This window comes from Equus quagga, chromosome 3, assembly GCF_021613505.1.
Source record: "Equus quagga isolate Etosha38 chromosome 3, UCLA_HA_Equagga_1.0, whole genome shotgun sequence".
Classification (NCBI taxonomy): domain Eukaryota; kingdom Metazoa; phylum Chordata; class Mammalia; order Perissodactyla; family Equidae; genus Equus; species Equus quagga.
The window spans coordinates 16,220,737-16,243,604 of record NC_060269.1 but is presented as its reverse complement, the minus strand read 5'-3'; the positions used below and the strand labels follow the sequence as shown (position 1 = coordinate 16,243,604).

Below are 22,868 nucleotides of genomic sequence, written 5' to 3'. Positions count from 1 at the left end.
TGAGCTGAAATCTGAGGACCACGGCCCAGGGCCTTTCTTCCAGAAGGAAGAAAGGGCACAAAAGAAGTGAGGTATACAGAGTGGTTGTATACCCCCAACCAGGACGTTTCACATATGATTGAAATGTCCCTCCCACAATAGTCACAAGATTGCCCTGTCGGCACAGCACTTGATGGACACAGCAGGTAGTGGGTCTGCTATCTCAGCGGGCATAGCAGGAGGCACGCCTATTGTCTCGAGCTGGGTGGTCACAGGTGAGCGCAGCAATCAGTTCCTAGCCTAAGGAAAGATGCTTAATCCTTAAGGGAATGCCAACTTGGGAGTGGGAGGGAAGTTGCACCTTTATCTCAAGGGTGTTTGTTCTTGCCATAGGGAATATCTAAAGCAGATAGACAATGCGTGCTCAACAGCCGGTCAGGCCCTTTTGGAAAGACAGGGCGGGGATTAGGTTTATACCAAATGGCTTCCTCATATTCTCCAATATATCCTATTGCTTGCCATTTTTATTTGTCAACACACAAACTAAATATATAAAGCATACATTAATTTTTAGCTTTCTTGTTAAGTGACGTTGATGGAGAATAACAAGTAATAGAAAGTAGGTGTCATACTGCTTTAGAAACAAGAAAATGAAAGTAAAAAATATTCTAAGAAAAAGGGGCCTCCGTCAAAAACCAGAACCAAAAGTACAAGGACAGTGAGAAGCACACAGTTGAACTTAACATGAAATGTCACCAGAGAACTGAAACGTAAAGGGACCACCGGGCCTCCCAGGGTATAATTATATGATAATGAAAGGACCCCATAACGTGATCCCATTGAGGTTCTCTGATAGGCAGCTCCCTAAGATTGCCTCAGGGAGGGACTGGGCAGGGACCTGGGCGGAATCTTGAGTAGGAACAAAGGAAGGAGTGTTTTATGGCTATGCAGAAATATGTAAATTCAACCATCAAAATCCATGCAGGTCTGAGAACTTCTGGGACACCTCAGAAGTACTGCTCTTCTCGCAGTCCCTGATCAGGTCAGCATGGCAATAAATCATGTAGCTGCCTACCCAAATTGCCCTCTGTTCAAATAAATGGTTGGCATTAAAGAAACCAAGGACCAGGAATTGTGACACTCGCTTATCTACTGCCCTGTTCAAGCTGGCCTGTTAAATAAGTCGGAGCGGACTGCATCTTCACTTTCTTCCTTGCCCTTGTCCCCTCTCTGGAGACCTCTGACTGCCCCGAGTGGGGAATTGACATGTTGCTGTTTTCCTCTTCATTGTCACCATAACGGTGTCCATCATATTCTGTTTGGGGGAAAATAAAAGTTTAAGAGAAGAAAATATCATTAATGACATTAATCCCCATGAACACAGGACCATTCTTTTCTTTGATTCAGGTCCATACCTAAATGTCTTCTACAGAGGCAGGTATAAAGTGACTACTCATTTAACATTCTAATAAAAACAGTGATTTTTTTTTTTAACAAACAGAAAAATGGGCAGAGTGATTTAGTAAAGGAGATATCTCTACTCTGGGGGATCCTATCCTAGGATGATATGGGGTTAGGGTACACAGATAATACAAAATATACCTTAGAGTTAAGGAAAATAGGCCAAAAGAGGTGAAATCCTACTTGAAAACCATTTGGTTCAATATATTTTAAAAAATCATTTTCATAAATAAGCAGATGGCCCTAAGAAACTGCTTTGCCAATACGATTACAGGTAATTTTATTAAATTCTCAATAACAGATATCTACCAGGCCTACTTATGTGAAATACTCTGCCATTTGTCATCTAAGTTGTAGCTGCATTTGCCTTCAATATTAGGAGAGTTTTAAAATGATGGCCAAAACCAGTGTCAAGAATGAGTCAACCACCGGAAGAGCTAAACCAACAGGACTTAAACAAAGTTAAGAAGACAAAATGAAAGAACAGAGTACAGTATGGACAGGGAAAAACTTAAGTGTAGAGCCAAAATACAAACAGGAAAACGTGGAAGGAAACCTCAATACCCAGTTCATACGGCTGATGCTGTTGATGAAAATCTTCAGCCCAATGGCTCCACGTAGACGCCTCTGTCTCACTCTTCACAGTTGGAATTTGAGAGATAGGAAAGAAAATGCTACCTTCACTTTTCTCTCCACTCCACAAGCAAAGAAGTTTTGGTTCATAGTCAAGATATTCAATGAAATCTCAGCAAAATCCTGTGTCAGGAAATTAAAATTACTTCATAAGGAACTGAATAGGTTCATGAAAATATATAAAGATGGTATCTTACAACTAGGTAGTGCTATATACATGTAAACCATAACAAATGGCCATTATTATAATCATTTTATAGGGAAAAAGTTATTTGGAAAGTTGTAAATGAGTTAAGATTTTAATATGCCTAACATAGCGTTAGGCGTGGAGTTTATCTTCAATAAATGCTAACTGCTACTATTAAATCATTATTATTAAAACATAGTTACTAGGGATCATGGATCATGTTCACCAAGCATTAGATAAAGTTTTGTGATATATCTGATGTAAATAAATAGTAGAAATTCAAATTGTAATCAGGGTCCTGATTTCCTAATTCTTATTCCTTTAGATTACCTAGTCTTTGATCCTAGGGAAGTTACGCACTAATGTAATTATAATGATTAAACATAATGTTAAAATAAGTAAGCACATAGTACCTATCATTTCACCACTGCCCCTTCCAAGCTTCTCATTCCCACAATTTACTGTAAAAAAAAAAATCAGTTTATTTGAAGTGGAAGATTATGGTGCAACTGGAACAATTCCATGTCCATTAAGCATACCAGATCCACTGAGACTGAAAAATCCCAGCAACACAAGGTCAAAATATTTTTTAAATTGTTTTTCTTCCAAAAGTTTCTAGAAAGCTACATCTTTTTCAAGCATTCAAGTCATCCTGGTACCATTGAAATAAAACCAATGTAAATACACAAATCTGAGAATTTACCTCTCTTTGTCTTTCAAAAAAGGGTGCTGCATCCCAGATTCAGAAAGAAAAATTCATCTGGACACTGTGAGATTTCTGGAATTCCCAATTTTGCAGCAGGTAAAACACAGTGAGAAATCTTTTCTTGGTAGCCAAACCAGGAGGAATGCACCTGAAAACAAAGGTGGAAAATGTTTCCTTCAGAGTGTTGTTTTTTAAAAAATTATGCTGTTTCCCATAAAGGAAGATGGTACAGTTGGTTCATTATCAAAGGAATGTGTGTCTTAAGCTAGTCATTATTCATGTCACCCATTTGTACCAGGACTAACTAACCCAACTAGGCCTCCTGGATGCCCCAATCCCCATCAAGCCAACCAACCTATGCTCCTATTCTCTCCTGGAATTTCCATTGCTCCTCACAGATCAGTTATTCTCTGAAATGCCACATACTCCAAAATTACCTTTCCTCATTCACTCCAGTTCTGTGAAATAATAGGAAAAAACGGGTATATATATAGACTGGTTTCTTCCCCCAGTCCCTGGCGTATAGCTCCTAAAATCCTTATAATTTCCTAAGTGATAAGAATACTAGGAGCATTTTTTATTAGGATATTTGTCTTTGATCCTGGTTCCTGACACAGAGCTCCTAAATTCCTTGGAATTTCCTGGATAATAGGAATGTCTTTCGTTCTAATGAGGCAACTCTTGGTGGGCTCCTGGATAGTTTCAGATAGGGGCTGGTCACCAGAAAGGCCAAACCATGATCATTAGAAGCTTGGAACTCTGAGACCCACTTCTCTTCCTCCAGGAGAGACTGAGTTAATGATTGATCATGCCTATGTGATGAAGCCTCTATTAAAACACCCCAAAGTATGGGGTTCAGCAAGCTTCCACGCTGAACACACGGAGGACTGGGAGGGTGGCGTGCTTGGTGAGGGCATGGAAATTCTTGGTCCCTTCCCTCAGAACTTGTCCTGTGCATCTCTTCCATCTGGATGTTCATCTGTTTATTTTAATGATAAAAGAATGATACAGTTATCCTTGTATAATAAACTGGTAAATATAAGTGTTTCCTTGAGTTCTTTGAGCCATTCTAGCAAATTATCAAACCCAAGGAGGGGGAATAAGACACATTCTGTGACAAGCAGTGTCAGAAGTGAAGTGAAATGTGGCAGTAGTGTGAGAGTAAAGGAAACACACAGGAGTGTTTCTCATATACAAGTCCCTAAACTCTTAGTCTTATCCCAGGCTTCCCTCAATAACCCATCTCCCCCATCAGCAGTTTCCAATTAGGAGCAAGCCAGCTAGTGAAGCCAATTTAATCTAAGATCTAAGATTTTGAAGGGACTATTTGTTAATATAAATGACTCTCTAAGTGGTAGGGCTTAAGCAATTTGGGGAGAATGGGAGTTTGGGGTCTATCCCAGTACCCTGAGACCGGTCCTTATACCCTCTAGCCCTGATCTTGTCATTCTTCTGTTAACATTAGATCCTCCTGCTGACCAACAACAAATGTTTAAAAAGAGGTTACCCAAGATTCAGAATGCAGTCAATTCCTTGAATCAGACTTAAATTAACTTGTTGGTATTGTTATTAGACCTGACATCTAGGCCACTTTAGCATCACGCTCTAGTTCCTTGGTACCCAAGTGTGGTCCACAGACCAGCAGCATTAGCATCTCCTGGGAGCTTGCTAAATTTGCACAATATCAGGGCTCCCCCTTAGACCCACTAAATCTGCAAGGATTTGCAGACACAGTAAAATTTGAGAAGCTGCTGTAATTTACAGAGCTGAACATCACTAGCAAGTTTTTAGCAGGTGATATGTGGTTGCACTAAGTGTGTGAGCTGATCTCCTGCTCTTTGTATTAGCAGGAATCACGGGGATGTCTGCAGAGCATCTTTGTTCCTATCTGGTCCATGTGAAGTAATGGGAGAAGAATGTCCTGGCAGTAGCAACAGCAGAGGCTGGAAGCAAGCTTTGTTCTGTTACCCTCATCTCTTCTCAGCTGCTTTCAGACTTCAAAAATGAACTTTCTGGTTTCAACATTCACACCATCTTATAGTCATTATGGCAGAATGATATCTGGACTCCGCCTAGGCACTGTATTGACACCTTGGCTATGCATTAGGTTACAAAGCCAAAACCAAAGCTAAGGGGCGTTCAACATAATTGCTCCAAATGACAGAAATACCCAGGCATAATTCTTTGATGGGCCTTTCTATTGCAAAGATATGTAGAGAGAATCTGGTTATCTACAGCAACTATCAGATAATTCTGTCATGTTCATTTCATACTTTGGGAGGTAGAAGAGTGAGGATGAGAGATATAAAATGAATGCACTGGCCATGCATATAAGTCAGCCATATCACCTAGAATGAAAAAATTATCAAGTGGTCTCCAAATAAGGAGTAAAACCAAGTCTCATGTTTGATTCATGTGTCTATGGAAAACGTATTTATTTCATTTCTAGGGACTACGTAGGCCATGAAAGCTGGTAATGTGTCAATAGTCAGGCTTCTAGCCTTCAGACTCACATTTGGGGACAAAGAAAAAGAATTCTTGGGATCTCAATAGCAAGGTCTAGTGGGAGAATTGCATGTGTTCCTCCTAAAACTCTCCCAGCTAGCCTAATGGGAATACAGAATAGCATATAATACGTATTTCTGCACAAGTTTTCCATGAACAGAAAAGGGGCCATAATGGAGAGTGTATACAGGAAATCAAGAGATGATCAGAAAATTATAATAAAACACAGTCTGTCTTAGCAGAAACGGTAACCTGGTCAAAACCACATCCTAGTAAAATATTTTGCCAGCATCCTCTGGGTATTGAGTACCTTTTTTGCTTTTGCTTTCTCATTAGAAATGCAAACATTATGTGTGGTTTATTTTTTCCCTCAAGAATTTCCTCAGTGGCCTTTTCCCACTAGTTTTGATGTCCTCATGAAATTAAGAGAAAACAACTGTGGGAAAGGAATAAGTGTGTATAGCAACCAGCAACCCATAAGCGCATAATCAACCCATGCCTAGGTCTCTAAGGCTTAAATACCATCACAAAAGGTGCATAGAAAACATCGGGCACTGTAGTCCATGAACACTTGGTCTGTACAATGTTTGCTTTTCACAGAAACCTGTCTCTATAATTTCCCTAGCTCAGGCTCTGCTATAATTACTTCCTCCACAGCTCGTACACTACCATGCATGCCTCAATATTACTGTAAGGACATCTCCTGGGCAAGGGTCGTGTCTTTTAAATTCTTCCTACTGCCACAGGTCAGAGTTTGGTACAGTGCACACAAAGGCACTCAAGGAGTACTCATTTTTTAAAATGCATGAAACTCTCATAACTTTCTAAGGCAGGAACTCGAAAGGAAGGTTAAATTTTTCTTTGGACAGACGCAGAGGGTTCAGTATGGTGAAGCAATAAAAGTGCTGTGGGCCAGTGAGCAGTACAGCCAGCCCATAGAATTTAACTATACGTACATGCACGAGGCATGCTGGGAGGAAATTCTTGGCCTGAGCTACCTGAGGCCCTGGACCCTCCTCCAGCCATTGAGAGGGGAGAGGTGGCCTTGGCTTTTATGTCTGTTGGCTTTGACCTAGTCAGGGAAGATGCCAAAGTCAGGTCTGGATTGCTGATCGTTTCCTTGGACCCCCAGAACCACAGGGCAAGCTTCCTCTCATACTCATCATATTCATTTGTCAACAGCCCTGAAAATATGAATAAAGAAAGGAGAGACGGAGAAAGAAGGAAAAGGAGAGGGAGAGAAGCGTAGGAAAGAGAGAGAGAAAGGAATAGCCCCCATCCCCCCAGACACACACACACACACACACAACATAGCCCAGGTCTACCAATTTGGTTTAAGAGATTTAGTTAAAGCTGCACTATCTTCATTAATGCCATCAAGAAATTTCAACTTTAGGCAGCCTTTATCTTCATGGCTTTTTCCTTAACTACAATACCCTGCTACTATTTTATTTTCCATGCCAATTCTGCATGACTTATTTAGCTGTCAGGAAAATGCTGTGTTACAGTACCACAGAAGACACTAAACTTAATAGAAAGTCCTCTAACATTTTAGTCCTGAATTTTTACTATTAAGCTTTCTTATTCAATCCCAAAAGAAACAGTGAGTAGGGTAACAATGTTTAATTTAACTACTTCTTTGAATTTTGAAAATGATTTCAAATTAGCCCCTGCTTATATTTGGGGAAAATGTTAAGTAAAGTTCTAAAGTAACTTCACTTGACAGCAAATTTTCAAAATAAGTGATGACCATAGAGCCATGTCCAACTTCGGATAGATGTGTGTAAGTTCTTCCCAGAAGGTTGACTACCCCTGGCATTGCTAAATCAGGAGGGGACAGCCCACAAGTCTCCCTTTGGCAACAAGCACCCACACGTAGTCAGAAGTACATAAAAGGAAAAAGTGAAAACATCCTCTGTTTTGCCAAAAGCTTGTCTCAGTGTCTCCTCCGTTCTGGCACCACTTATCTTCCAGAGCCTGGACCCCACCTATTTTGATAACTCAGTGATGAAAAATTCTAGCTACTGATGCTTATCCTCTGGACTTGACCTTTTCTCCTTCTAACCTCTGACATCCAGTACTACCCTACTATGAATTCAAACTCCTTCCCTTAGTCTGTCTAAAACCAAATAAGCCCCTCCTGCCAATTCATACTTTTTGTCTTGCTCATCATAATCATTCCTGTCCTACTGCTTCCCAAAGGGATAGTTGGGCATGAGTTTGCATGCTACAAGGACTAGCACTCCCCAAACAGAAGACATCACATACTTCTCAGAACCAATCACACACAAATTATCTAAAGAGTCCATTCAAATACACACCCCAATATTAAAGAAAATGTGGTGTCGCTGTTAAGATTTCTCCAGAGAGGAACTTGTGGTGAAAACCTTAAAAGGTGGGAATGAAAGGGCACAGCTTTCACTATATTAGGCACACTTACTTGACCTTGACCACAGAGAGGTTGAGACTCAGCTATGAAACAGGCCAGGAGGGCAGTGAATACTCCACTGTCTGTTCACCTCCATCTTTGTGGCCACCAAGGACCACGTTAACTCCTTCCCAAAGTTAACCCCATCACCAGCTGAGCTTTGGAGGAGAGCCCACTATCTGCTCCACTCGCAAATACCTTCTTAAACCACCTTATACGAACAGTTCAGTTCTCAGGCTACTCCAGCACAGCTGTGGCCAGCTGTGCACAGCCTCCAGCCCCGCCGTGGATTATGTACCAGATGATTCTTGTCCACTGAAAATACTAGAAACAACAAGGAATACATCGTACTGCTGAGAAATTGGATCCACCAAGACAGACCAAAGGAAAGCTATGACATTCGAGGAACAGGCAAACATTTCTCCTGTAAGCATTTACTGAAACAGGTATATTGTGAGGAAATTAATCTCTCGGATTCCCAGACACACATTTATTTTTTGCTTCCTTTGTTTTTAATTTTCTTTCTTTCTGGTGGGAGGAAGTTTAGGAGAAGGAGAAACCCTCTTATACTTTTCCCAATATGTTTTCTTTTCTTCTCTGTCAAAGACTGTAAAAACAACTTTGGATACCCTACTGGAATGTTGTCACAGCTCTGAATTTGGAAACTGATATAACCATGGCCTTAAAGGACAAGGAACAGAGGCTCCACGTGGCCTCATGAGTAACACTTTTTAAAACTCAAAAAACTGACCAAGATGTGAGAACTAACTTGGTCCAGCCAATTATTTCTATGTATAAGAGTAAACAATTAAAATTCTAATTGCTGCTTTTAGATAGATAATTGAAACGCCACGCAGTAGCTCGGTGTCTTCAAGGTAAAGGTAACTCAGAAGCATTAACCATTTGAGCATTATTAACCTCTTCAAGACGTTTCTTGGCAGAGGTTTCCGATGGCTTTCTCTGAGGTTCTGTCATTCTTTCCCTCCTTCTGCTCTGTGTCTTCCCACACTCAGTGAATGGAACATTTGGATTATTTTTAAAGTAGGTGAGGGAAGACACTGAGAAAAAAAAATAATTGGAGACCAGAGTTACTCTCTAGTAGTAATAAATATTTAACTTAAAAAATGCCTAAAAGTAAACCTCATCTATATGGGCAGACGCAAGGCTTTGAAACTCCTCCTTTGTTCACATACAAGATCTTTGGAAAAATAATCCCAGTATTCAACTATAAGAAGTTGAATGAGCCTCTATTTGATTCACTTTTTCCCGATGTACCAAAGTCTACTAAAGTTTTCCTTTTCAAAGAGCTAAGTGAATTCCTGCATCTTCTCCTTACTTGCTAATTATTGAAAGAGATGATTCAATGCCAAGTTTGAAAATGTAAGAAGCTTTTATTACTAAGGGTCAATATTCAGAGCATAGCAAAACAGTTTACTTCATGATACTTCTTAAAATTCTTTTCCCACTGACAAATTTGGCCCTTTCACAGAGGCAGGATCAGTGAGCTTCTGGAAGGAGAAAGCCTCGGGTTTGCCAAGAGTCTCCCCTACTGGGCTGATGACACCTATTAAAACTCCAGAAAGGAAAATCCTCCAGAGGTCAGGCAGCAGGAGCTGCAGTCCCAGGTCCCAACTGTTTCTCCATTTGAAGTGAGTCAGGCAATGGCGCACCAGCAGTCCAAGTATATGAAGGAACCTGAACTGTTCTGCCACGTTAAAGGCATCCTCATGAAGGGAAGGGGTCATGCAGAGACGATGCTACTGTTTCTGTGAAATTTTAGTAGGACCCAGAGCAAGCTGCAAATCCACTTGACATTCCCCTTTTTTAATACCAACCTCAGCCCACAATGTGTCTCAGGGCATTAAAAGGTGTTTTTGCATCACAGAAACAAATTTAAAAGAATAGGTTTCATCAAAGGCATGTTCATTCTGCATTTAAAATTACAGACAAGTAGGACTCGGGGGCAGACAGAAGAACGGGAGTCATCTGTGGCAGAAACTGCTACAGTCGTCCCTCATTATCCATCCTTTCGTTTTCTATAGTCATAGAATTCCTGAGCTAGCTGGGCATTTGGCCTCCTGGAATAAAGGCTCTTTTTCCCAGCCTCTTTGCATTTAGGTGTAGCCATTTGTCTAAATTCTGGCCTGAGAGATGTAAACAGAAGTGATATGTGCAACTTATGGTAAATATCCTTAAAGAAAGAGGGTGAGCTGATCTCCTTCCTTCTCCTTCTTCCTGCCACTTGAAATGTGACATGATGGCTGGAGCTAAAGCAGCCTTCTTGGACCATAAGGTGAGCTTAAGAGAGATCATGCGTAGTGAAACAGCAAGCTCAGAGGCACCTATATCCCTCAGAGTTTCGTGGAATGCAGCCTTGCTAATAGCATCGTACTTCTTTCCTCCAGACATATGGCAGAGGCATAAACTATCTCATTTTGAATTTCAGTGTTACTTTAAACCAACTCTTCTCCCAATATATCATCCAACACATTTTTGACAGTGTCTTAGCTCGAAACGTTTCCAGATGCAGTTTGTTTTTGTTTTTGTTTTTTTAAATATCTCCATAGCTTTAAAAAAAAAAAAAAAAGCCAAAGTTGCCATTGACATAAGAGTTTCCTGCATACTTATTTCCAAGCAGAAGAAAATTAGGGAGTTTTTTCCTCTCCCTCGCTTGCCATTTACTTTCATACCACATCCTATTTCACTTTTCTCACCCAGTCTATATTCTGGAGTTTTTAGCCATCTACAGGATGGATTTTTCAGCAGTTATAACATGTACAAAAATGAAGTGTTCAAGGAGCTTTAGAGATCTTTAAAAACACTTTTTTGAGAACAGCCATTTTAGTACTGCAAGGCTTTAGACCAATTAAGAGATCAGAGATCAGCACCAATATCTTCTGAGAACAAACTCGCAGCCTCCCAACTTAGTAGGAACTTATTGAAAATTTTTTTTAAAAAATCTAAATATTAGGGGCTGGCCCTGTGGCTGAGTGGTTAAGTTCGCGCGCTCCGATGCAGGCGGCCCAGTGTTTCGTTGGTTCGAATCCTGGGCGCGGATATGGCACTGCTCATCAGACCACGCTGAGGCAGCGTCCCACATGCCACAACTAGAAGAACCCACAACGAAGAATATACAACTATGTACTGGGGGGCTTTGGGGAGAAAAAGGGAAAAAAAAAATCTTTTAAAAAAAAAATCTAAATATTAATCAGTATTCCCCAAATGTGTTCACTCATGTGAGGAGCTACTACTGGGAAAAGTTATTTATGGTCAAATAAAGTTCCTTGGTTATGTCCATCCTGCACACACACACACACACACACACACACAGAAGTGTAATCTTTGTGAGGTCAGGAATAGTGCCTGGCACATGTATTTATTTACTCATAACTATTCGTAGAATGAATCAGTGCAAAGCTTCCTGGACTGTTATTTTTATTCACCTGTTTCTCTCTTCCATCCCCCCTCTAAATGTGGGTTGATGGCAGGGAGGAGAACAAGAAAGACTCTCAGGACAGGCATCAGGATAATTAAAGTAGAGGGGCCACTGACTAAAGTACGAGATCTGCGACATTCTCCACTCAAAGGGACGCCACCAGACACAAAGATAGCCTCCTCCCCTCCAGAATTAGACACACTCAGCTTATTCCACCAAAAATTCTGCGTTGATCTAGTCACACACTTGCTTTAAACCTTCCATACTTGGCAACTGGTTCACTATAGCACCATTATTTAATGGTAGAATAGTTGAAAAGAGTCTGGATTTTGAAGTCAAGGAGAACTGAGTTCAAAGCTCTTTCATCACTTAGTTGAGGGAGTAAATTCACCCCTCTAATGTTCTCTCCCTCTCTTTTTTTCCCTGTTAAACAGGGATGATAATGTTAAGTACCCCACTGGATTATTGCAAGGATTAAATAAAACACTGGTACAGTGTCTAGCACGTGGCACCACCGAATGTACAAATGATGGTGGTTGTGGTCAGGAGTCCTTGCGGGAGGCTATCCCAGAGCTTGTCTGGGAGATGACTGGCTGACTTCCCTGGGTGAATGAATGGGCACGTACCAGGTCAGCTGTCTAGATCTGCCTTTCTCTTCTGATAATTAAAGACTTGAACAAGATAATTTCTAGGAACTATCTATCCAACTCTTATATTTGACTCTGTTAAAATAATTGAAAAAAACATTAAGCACATATTTCTTTTTTCTTAATCAGAATGTGGGGAAATAGCATATTTGTATTGGCTATTTCTCACTTGTGACTCACTTGTTGGATGACCTTTGTCAAGTCTAAATATATTAAACTTCATACCCCACATTTATCAAATAATTGGGAATCCTGTGATTCACACAACTGAAGGGAGTATTGAGAAAACCGTTAAACAAATCCAGAAAGAATTCATGCAAAAGACTTGAGTTTGTTATCCAAATTGAATGATTTTCTGAAATAGTTTTATAAATTTAACATATAATGTCATTATCTTTTGTGAAAATTATTTTTTACCTAAAATTGCTCACTGTCTATGTCAACCATTTGAATCCATGAGCTGTGTTAAATAAGTGTGGGATAATAGAATATGTTGGTCTCTGCCCCCAGTTCCCGGCACAAAGCTCCTAAAGCCCTTAAAATTTCCTAAGTGATAAGAGACTAGGAGCATCTTTTGTTCTTATGTTTGGTCTCTGCCCCTGGTTCCTGACACAGAGCTCCTGAACCCCTTGTTTTTCCTGGTTTATAGGAGCATCTATTGTTCTAATGAGGTGACTCTGGGTGGGCTCTTGGATGGCTCCTGGATGAGGGCTGGTCACCAGAAAGACCAAGCCAGAATTAGAAGCTTGGAATTTTCAGCCCCACCCCCTATTCTCTTGAGAAGGGACAAGGGAGAAGGGCTGAAAATGGAGTTAATGATCACTCATGCCTACCTGTTGAAGCCTCCATAAAGTCCCAAAAGTACAGGGTTCAGAGAGCTTCCAGGTTGGTGAACACATCCACACCGGGAGGGGGATGCACCCCAACTCCACAGGGACAGAGCTTCTGTGCTTGGTACCCTTCCAGACCTCACCCTACGTTATCTCTTCATCTGGCTGGTCATCTGTATCCTTTATCATCTCTTTTAATAAACTGGAAAATGTAAGTAAGTTTTTCCCTGAATTCTGTGAGCGATTCTAGCAAATTAATCAAACTCAAGGAGGGGGTCACTGGGACCTCCCATCTACAGCCGGTTGGTCAGAAGCACAGGTGATAACCTGGGTTTGCAACTGGCATCTGAAAGCCGGCGGGGGCCGGGGTGGGGGGGGGTGGCAATCTTGTGGGTCTGAGCCGTTACTCTGTGGGATCTGACACTATCTCCAGGTAGATAGTGTCAGAACTGAGTTAAATTGTAGGACACCCAGCAGGTGTCACAGAGAATTGCTCATTGGTGTCAGAGTAAAACCTCCACAAATGTGGTGACCAGAAGTGTCAGAAGTGAAGTGTCCTGTGTGAGCAATAAAGGAGACACATGGGGAAGAAACACACAGTAGGGAAGAACTGGGTTTCCCCACAACAAGCGAGAAAGACTGGGTTGTTCTTCCATTTCAATAAGTGTATACCTTGAGATTCTAGAAGCATTTTTCTCCTAGGCAAAGTATAGAATATGCTAAAGACTTTTACATCAAAGACATGAGATTTTTGGAAGTGTAGACAGTGAACAGGAAGCATTTTGCTTAAACTATGGCATATAGGAGTCTAAGTGACTTTTCTATCATCTATGTCAGAAAACAATCTACACTGCATGTGGTTCCATAAGAGTAAGATACTTTATCCTTTGAAACGTCTGGCATTCAACTCGTCACCATTAAAATGACTAAAATAGCATGGCCTGCTTCTTCACTATAAAAGTCGTGAGTCAGCCCCAAATCCCTGGGTGCCTGTTGTCCTTGAAATACAGAGGGGCTGAATGCTCAGAGTAAGTGCAAAAAAATTAGTTCTGAAACTTTTGGACAAATAAGGAGAATCACTCTGAGCAGAGACTAAATGGGACTGGAACATATGGTTGGTTTCTGCAGCCAAAGTACATAATCAAGTATAACAAGACAAAAGCTTAATACCAAACTTGCCAGGGGAACTTGTTTTGTCGTTCTGAAATCTGCTCCACTTTAAGTAAATCTTCCCCAAACCAAAAACAAATATCTAATCACACACTATGTTATTTATCAGTCTTGATTCACAGCACTGATTATGAAGGTAAGAAATCGGTCCACAAGTTAGAGAAAATCCTGATTACTTAAATTTAGTTCTCTGGCAGAGAAATTGCTTAATTTAAATGTGTCTTACTGAAGATATATCTTATACATATCTACAATACCCCATGAGGTACACTTCTCAAATTACTAGAAATCAATCAATAAGTCAATCTCTTTATGCACTCAACACTGAGGCAGCCACATTGAAAGACATAAAAGACAAGGCCCCCATCCTCATGATTGCTGCCAAATTAATTGCACAGTTACTAATATTTGTAAACGCCAAGTCAAAGAGCTTAATAAGCATGCAATCATTTAATATAATGACTGGCAATTCCAGTTCTCGAGTTCAATTGATTCAAATAATAGTATTCTGACATTAATTTATATGCTTGGAAATACCCCCTAACTTGATTGTCACCGCTCAAAATATCTACCTACATGTGGAGCCATCCTTTCTGTCCCTAGCACTACTTCTTCCTGGAAGTGGCTTCTGTTTCTCATTTAAAACCAGATCTTTATCTTCGGCCCATTGTTTCCAACACTCCTCTTGGTCTAGCTCTGGCCTTTCCCACTTTCACAGGCTTTTCATCCTTTCCTTGAGTCCTTCCTCCTCTCTCCTCTAAAAGTCAGACGCTAGTATCACGTCCACATATCTAACACCTGGAACAGTACACAGCAACATTACAAAGTTTATATACACATATCAAATTTGAGAATAACTATGTATGTTTCAAAGCCAAGCTCAAGCCTTACCTTTTCCCTATTAGAGTTGACTGTTTCCCCTAAGAGGAATAAGCCCCATGTTATGCCCTCACCGATATCTGTTCAGATTTCTGCCATGGCACCTATGATACTAGGGTATACATCGTTTATATAGTTTGGCAGTCTGGAGCTCTTCTTCCAGAACTGCCCTCCCCATCTCTATCCATGTAGCTATTTCAAAAGCAGCCGAATTTTTACATGACCCTTTCCCAATGGCCGCTCTTGACTGATCCAGAATTGGATGCCTGGTCTAAGCCAAGATGATCAAAGAATACCTCAAGAATTTTTTAAACTGAAGCTTCAAAAGATAATTGATCCCTCTGCTTTGTGGAAATCACAGCCCTGATAGTGAAGAGTTGCAGTAGTGAGCTCACCACCACCGTGAATAAATCTGGCCTGCAATGAGGGACAATAAAGGTGTCACTCTGAAGAAAAACACAGAAGTAAAAGAGGGATATTCGGTCCTAGTGGGAATTACTGTTGCCAGTTGTCCTCAAGGCTTGGCTGCATCCCTGTCTTTTCATGCTTTGTTTGTTCAGACCTTCACTGGATTCTATAGGCCAATAAATTCCCCATTTTTCTTAAACTAGTTTAAGTTGGGTCTCTGTCACGTACAATCTAAAGAGTTCCAGCTACATAATTACCCATATTTTTTCATATGCCTGTTTTCCTTCCACATACTGCAAGCTTCTGGAATGCATGAGACAAGTGTTATTCCTCTCCAGTGCTAAGCATGACTCCTGGCACACAGTAGCCGCCAAATGAATAAATAAATGAGAGAATGAATGAGTTAAGTGAATATACCATGAATTAACGAATCTAGATCAGTAGCTAGTTATTCTATTCAGTAGTCACATATATTTTTACTCTGGCCATTGTCACTGTCTTAGGTCCTAAAGTAACTAGTTTAAGCATTTAGTCAATCTGAGAAGGGAGATGGAATAGAAAACATATACAAAGATAAACATGTAAACATAACTAGCCATGGAAATAGCTACTTATCTTGTTTATTACTGGTTAAATAACAATTTATATTAGGTAAAAGAAAAATCAACATCCTTTCTAAGCTTCTGACAATTTTAAACTTGGGGACCACCATGATACCAAAGCAGATACTAAGTAAAAATTCTCTCTTTTTTCCTGTCTGACTTTAATAACATCTATCTCAATACATTTTCACACAGATCTTTAGAGACCCAATAATTATAATACCAACGAAAGCTTTAAAATTTGAGACAAATGTCATTGTAAAGATATTTCATGAAATCATTCCTTTAACGGAGTAACAAAATGTTTCCTACACAAGGATAAATTTTTAAGAGAATAAAAGGGAGCTTGAATGAAGATAGTGTGGTTGGTTTATATCCTTTTCCCACACACACAAAAAATATAACTGGTGGTGGGAGTGGCCTGGGTCTCACAATACTGCAAGATGACTTGTATGTGAACCACATAAACCACCCACAATGAGATGTTCATTCGTTCAGTTCAACGCAACAGAAAAATAAGGAGGGCTCTAGTCCTCCAAACTTCACAGGGACATATCGTCCTCTGAGATTTCCACTTTGCTTCTGCTTTTGTCCAGATTATCTTACATTCCGGAATTCTAGACTTAGCCAACGCCAGCTGGGTTTTTCAAGTTTACTAAGGTCTAAACTTGAAGCCCACAGGAAATAGTGTGAGCAGCTTGAGGGTTTGAAATGTGGAAAGGGCTCTCAGGGGCTTGCAAATAACAGCTTTTTGTCAAATCAGCTCAATTTAGCTGGCAAGAGACTCACCATGCAGCTGTGGGGAGGTACGCGGACAGTCCCCCAGCTACTGTAGCCATCAGCCAACTATTCTTTCTCAGAAAGGATTAATCAAAATCATCAGTGTTTACTCCTTAATGTCTTATTTCAAAACTATTAATATTAAATTTCTGAGACCTCTAAGAAGAGATTTCATACCACCTTTTGTAACCTGTTTGAACGTTCCATCACAATGTCAGGAAATCTTGATTTTAAATTAAATTCCTCAAGTTGCAGCCGAAGTGTTTTTCCATGTTGTCTTCTTGGGGGAGATAAAGTACAAATAGTCACCCTCTTCAAAGTCTTATTTTATGATCAAATAACCATCTGTGTGATTCTCCTCAGAACCGTTCCCAACTTCATCTTCATAAACTGTGAAGTCTTAAACTGGATATAATGCTCAAGAGGAGTATTTTATAATCTCCCTTAACCAAGGTTAATTTAAGTCACAATTTAGCTGTGAACCTTCAAGGAGTGCTCCGCCCTCAACATATATATCCTCACAATACACACCGGCACTTCCTATAATCTCACAAGGGAGTGTCCAGAAAAAGCCATCCATGCTCATCCTTTCCTCTCCCTCCCATACACCTCAGCCCAGGATAATGTGAGTTTTGCTCATACAATTAAAATTGTTCTTGCCAAGATCTGAGCTGACAAATCTAAGGAAGATTGTGCGGTTCATATCTTAGTAGACTTCTTGGCAGTGTTTGTCTACCATGCTTCCTTCTGTCTTGGTAACATCACTTTTTCTTCTTCTCAAGAAGCCTCTTTTAAGTTTCCTTCAAGGAGCCTCTTTGGCTGCCTTTTAAATGTTGATTATCCCCATGGTTGTGGTCCAGGCGCCCTCTCTCTTCTCATTGTCTTTGCTCTCCCTGGGCCGGCCCTCTTACTCCCACAACTTCATCTACACTTACATACCAATAAGCATTAGATCAACATCTTCAGCTCAGAACTCTCATAAATTTCAGTTCGTTTTATACAATGCCTGCTAGAGATTGCACCCACAAATACTTCAAATTCAACACATTCAAACTTCCATTTTTCATAAGCCTATAAGTCACCCTACATTACATATGTAGTAAATGGCACAGCATTTACCAGACTCTCAAGCTGGAAATCTGAGTCATTCTTGCCTCTTTTTTTATTCATTCATTCATTCATTTATTCACTCAACAACTCTCCATATTTTCATTTCCCTTGTTTCAGTACTTGTGCAATATACTTGGGATAAAATAGTGAACAAAGCATATAAAGTCCCTACCCCTGTAGAATTTACAGATTAGTGACAGAAAAACAGGTTAAATAAACTTCCCCATAAATGCATTAGTGTTACAGATTGTTATAAATTTAATGAAGCAGAAGTATAGAGTGCAATAAGAGTGTAAGCAAAAGAATCTACATCGGGCTTTGAGGAAGTCACAGTAAGTTGAAGGATGAGTAGTTAAATCTCCCTGGTTCTACGCCTCTCTTTTAACTCCTTGACAACATACACATGTTCATTAGAATCCTCATAATTTCTTCTGTGCCTAAGCCAGAGCATAAATCTTTATTTCTCACCAATTACAACACCCATTCTCCTAAAAAGTAAATCCGATTCCTGTCACTCTCACACTAAACATCCCTCAGTATCTTCCCTTCAGCATAAGGTCAAAATCTAAAGCCACTCAATAAGGCACATAAGGGCCTTCACGATCTGACTAGGGCCTTCTCCTTCTATGGAAACATTTGTGCTTGCAGAGTACCTCCTGTGGGCTGTCTTTCCCCTCCTCCTAACCCATTCATTGATTATTTTCCATTCATTTTTTAGTACTCATTCTAAGATTACTTCAGTCCAGGACATCTAATTACCCAACTCCAGAAAGCAACCTTCACATGGGCTTCAGGAGGTGCCATTGGCAGGGAATTCAAGGTGAATAGCGCACATCAAGAGATGCACATGGATTCAGTCCTGCCCCCAATCGTGGTGTAGGATCCCTACAGTAGAGATGTCATGGGGCCTGGACACAAATCTGTCAGAGTGCTCACATCACTATATTGCTCCTGCTTGTTTTCCGTGACTTCCCTAGGTTGACCTCCCTGAAGGCAGGCCATGTGTTTGTCTCTACGTGGAAGCACATAGCAGCATGCCTGGTACATAGGATACATTCAAAGATCGCTTTTGGAAATTTGAAACAAAATTAAATACTATAAAACAAAAAGGAAAGAAAATAAAATAATGGACAATGGATTTTGTTATTCTTATGCAAGTTGGTACGAGAGATTATGTCTTTGATTGTCAGGCATTTTTCAGTGAGTGCCTTAGGGCATCTTCCTCTTTTCATTCTTTTGCCCCTAAGAACATAACTTGTTAATAATCTGCTTCCAGTATTGCACGGCCCTACCTCTCCAGAGATAGCTCCTCCGAGGACACTCTTGTAATGTAATCAAGTGAAAATGTTCTTTCTTTTCATCTAAATTGGAAAGCTGTTTCCTTGACCATAAGAAGAAGATGTATAAAACAGGAAACGCTTCGTTACCATACAAGTGCACACTGGTTGCATTTTAATTACTAGTGCCATCTCCCTTCTCTCTCTATCAATCCTAGGAACCTCTCTGTACATCTTGTCTCTTCTGAGGGAGTTTGGTCGCTTACTTAAAATAATAGATTCATATTATTCATACATAATATATGTTATACACAAACATATGTATATACACACGCACATATATATGTAAATGGATGCATAAAATCTTGGGTTTCCTTACAATTATATTAGTAATACCTCCTCATTGCAAAACAAAATCCAAATGTTTGTAATAAATAAATTTCTCCTACTTTCCCCATCCAAAATTTTTTGACTTAAAAAAAAGTGAGAAATCTAAGTCCCCTTTTACCCTTTAAGATCTACTCTCCAGAGGAAACAAATATTAATAGTATTTAATAGTGTGATATTTTCCTCAATTTTTACCTATGTTGATATCTTCATAATCATACACATATATCGCATATAGAGTTCTATTTATTTTTTTTACAAAAATGGAATTATGCTATATATATTGGTCTTCAACATGGTTTTTCATTTAATATATCATGAAGGTATTTCCAGGTCAATATTTTAGATTTGACTCATCTTTTTAAGACAGACTTATAAATTTCTACAGCGTGGATGTATCATAAATTTAAACATTCCTCATTCACAGCCTTTAATTTATAAACACTTCCTTTTGTTTTGGTGAGGAAGACCGTCCCTGAGCTAACATCTGTGCCAATCTTCTATTTTGTATGTGGGATGCCACCACAGCATGGCTTGATAAGCAGTGTGCAGGTCCGCGCTCAGGATCCGAACCCACAAACCCCAGGCTGCCAAAGCAAAGCACCAGAACTGAACAACTAGGCCACCTGGCTGGCCCCCTATAAACACTTTTTAATTGAGTTGGGGAATGGGAAAAGAAGAATAGTTAGGCCATAGGCCAGGGGCCGGGTCTCCCTATGCTGCCATGTTCCGGCATGGAACATTAAGAATTTCAAGAATTCCAAACTCAAATGTAATTTCCTGGTCATTAGGAAGGTATATTTTCAAAGTAGGACAATATAACATATTTTACTTAACATTTTTTTAGTTTAACTTAGAATTTTTAAATATTTAAACAAACGATATGTGGACCTTCATTCATACTTTTACAGCAGGCCCCACAAATGTCAAGGAAAGCCCTGAAATGTAGAAATCATTTCGTAATACTAAACAAGAAAAGAGAGAGAGAGAGAAAATAACAAAAGTAGAGAGAGAACCACAAATACACAACATTAAGAATGGAAAGTGGACAACATTACTAGATACAAGAGAAATTAGAGAATACTAAGAAAAAGAATGTTATTTAGACAACTTCATAGGAAACGTACTTTACCAAAACTGCCTTATGTTTAAAGAGAAAGCCAAAATAGTCCTATAACATTAAATAAATTGAGTAAAAAAAAAAAAAGGAGAAGGAAAAATTTATCATGAAGGAAAAATAAAATAACTGGGATCAGATAGTTTTACCAGTAAGTTCTACCAAAACATCCAAGAGACAGAAAATTCCAATATTATGCATATTTTTTTCGGAAGAAATAAAAAAACAAAAGTTTTCCATTCATTTCATGAGACTTTTAGACTTTAGATTTCAAAACTAAAGAAGGATATATAAAGAAGGAACATTACAGGCTAGTTTCACATACAAATATTGATGCAAAAGGCTGAATCAAACATTAGCAAGCTAAATCCGGTAATTAATAAAAATAGCATGCTATACCAAGTTTGGTTTACCCCAGAAGTACTGGAACGATTTGCCATTAGAAATTCTATCAATAAAACTCATTACTTTAATAGTTTTAAGGGGGAAGAAAGTGTGACCATCTCAATAGATACAGAGAAAGCATTCAATAAAACTCAAATTTGAATCATACTAGAAACTAAGAATGGAAGGATATTTCCTGAAAGAGATGATGAGTACCTAAAAAAAGAGAAATCTTCAGCAAAAGTTATATTGAATAGTGAAACACTAGAATAAGTATTCCCATTAATATCAGAAACAGGCCAGCCCCGTGGCTGAGTGGTTAAGTTCACGCACTCTGCTTTGCTGGCCCAGGGTTTCGCTGGTTCGAATCCTGGGTGCAGGCATGGCACCGCTCATCAAGTCATGCTGAGGTGGCATCCCACATGCCACAACTAGAAGGACCCACAACTAAAAATACACAACTATGTACCAGGGGGCTTTGGGGAGAAAAAGGAAAAATTAAAAAAAATCAGAAACAAGTAAAGGAAAAGAAATGAAAGGTTAATTCCTAGAAGTGGAAGAATTGAGCCATAGGGAATAAGTATGTTTAATTTTAAAAGATACTATTAAATACCCTCCCAAGGTTTTGCTATTAAAACCCCCACTATCAATATATGAGTACCCATTTCCCCACATTTCTATCAGCATTGAATGTTGTTAGTCTTTTTAATCATTGCCATTTGATCAAAAAGAGCAAATTTCATTTTAGCTTTGTAAAGTGCCTTTTTATGTTCTTTGCAGAGTCTTACTTATACTTGAGGTGGCTGTAGCATACTATTATACAATTATTACCAAATTGAGGGGGAAGGGGAGACTGAAAGAAGTTGCCAGTAGTCTTAACTGAGCCTGATGTTTTCAGTCACAGAGGAAAAGTATCTTGATAAAAACTTGACCAAAAGGAGATAACAAGCTTGTGCAGCAGAACAACGTTATCTGCACAGAACTTGAGCCAGGAAATCCTTATCTCTGCCTGATGCTCTGCTCCAGCCACCATGCCCTTCCTGAGACTTCACTGGGGGCGCCAATGAGATAGTTCTGGTGCTCCCAACCATGGAACTCTCACAGCCACAAGGGAAGGCCTCTAAGATCCCAACCTGGAGATGCTGCCCTCAAGCAGTGGCCCTTGGGTGAATGTGTGTGGTACAACTTCTAATGTCTCAAGTCTAGAAGTATCCTTGAGACAGATGTACCAACATATGTACTCTCCATGCTCCCAGAATCTATGAAAACTCAATGATAAGAAAATCAAAGAGCCAAATTCTCTTAGGTTCTTGTTTTAACTTCTTTCTTCCAGCAAAGACCCCTTTTCTGGATGGATGAGCTTCGACAGAAACCCATTCTGTGACCATAGATTCAGGATGAGAGTTTATAACCTAAATCTTTTGCTTAAACCACCAGGAACAGAAGAGCTGAGATACGTTTCAGAGTCGGATGACTTTTGAAATCCTTCCTAGCATCTAGGCTGCTGTTATTTCTTGCTCTCCTTCAGGGACAACCATAGTCCTTCCTCACTGAGCATACCAGGGGTAAGATTTAAGACTTCAAGCCAAGAAGTCCTTGGATTCAGATAGTGCTGGATTAAACAGCAGCTCCTCCAGGTAAAGGCAGTGTGACCCTGGGCAAATTCCTCCAAACCTTCATTTCCTCACCTGTCCTATGAAGACAATAAAGCTCTTCACTGGGTGACTGGGAGGATACAAGGAGGTAAACGCACTTGAATCATTCCTGTCTCTTAATAAGTCCTCACTAAATGGTAGCTATTATCACTTTTATTTCTCTCAAAGAATTTTCCCTTCTAGGTTCCCCAGTCATTTCAGTTCTTCAGCAGTTTTCGCACCTCATCAAAGAGCTTCCAGATCCAGCCTTAGATGAACTAAGAATCACTGTCACATATCTTGAGCGC

General features: G+C 39.8%; 1 long non-coding RNA gene across 2 annotated transcripts in view; it reads right to left on the bottom strand.

Moving 5' to 3' along the window:
- Positions 1 to 421: 421 nt before the first annotated feature.
- LOC124237025 (uncharacterized) overlaps positions 422 to 22,868 on the bottom strand; it is a 137,488-nt gene continuing 115,041 nt past the window's right edge. For both annotated transcript variants that reach the window (XR_006887915.1, XR_006887916.1), the window contains exons 2-5: positions 2,964 to 3,114; positions 2,674 to 2,721; positions 2,005 to 2,196; positions 422 to 1,294 (exon numbers count right to left, since the gene is read on the bottom strand). This is a non-coding gene — a long non-coding RNA (uncharacterized LOC124237025). The remainder of the gene's footprint in view (positions 1,295 to 2,004; positions 2,197 to 2,673; positions 2,722 to 2,963; positions 3,115 to 22,868) is intronic.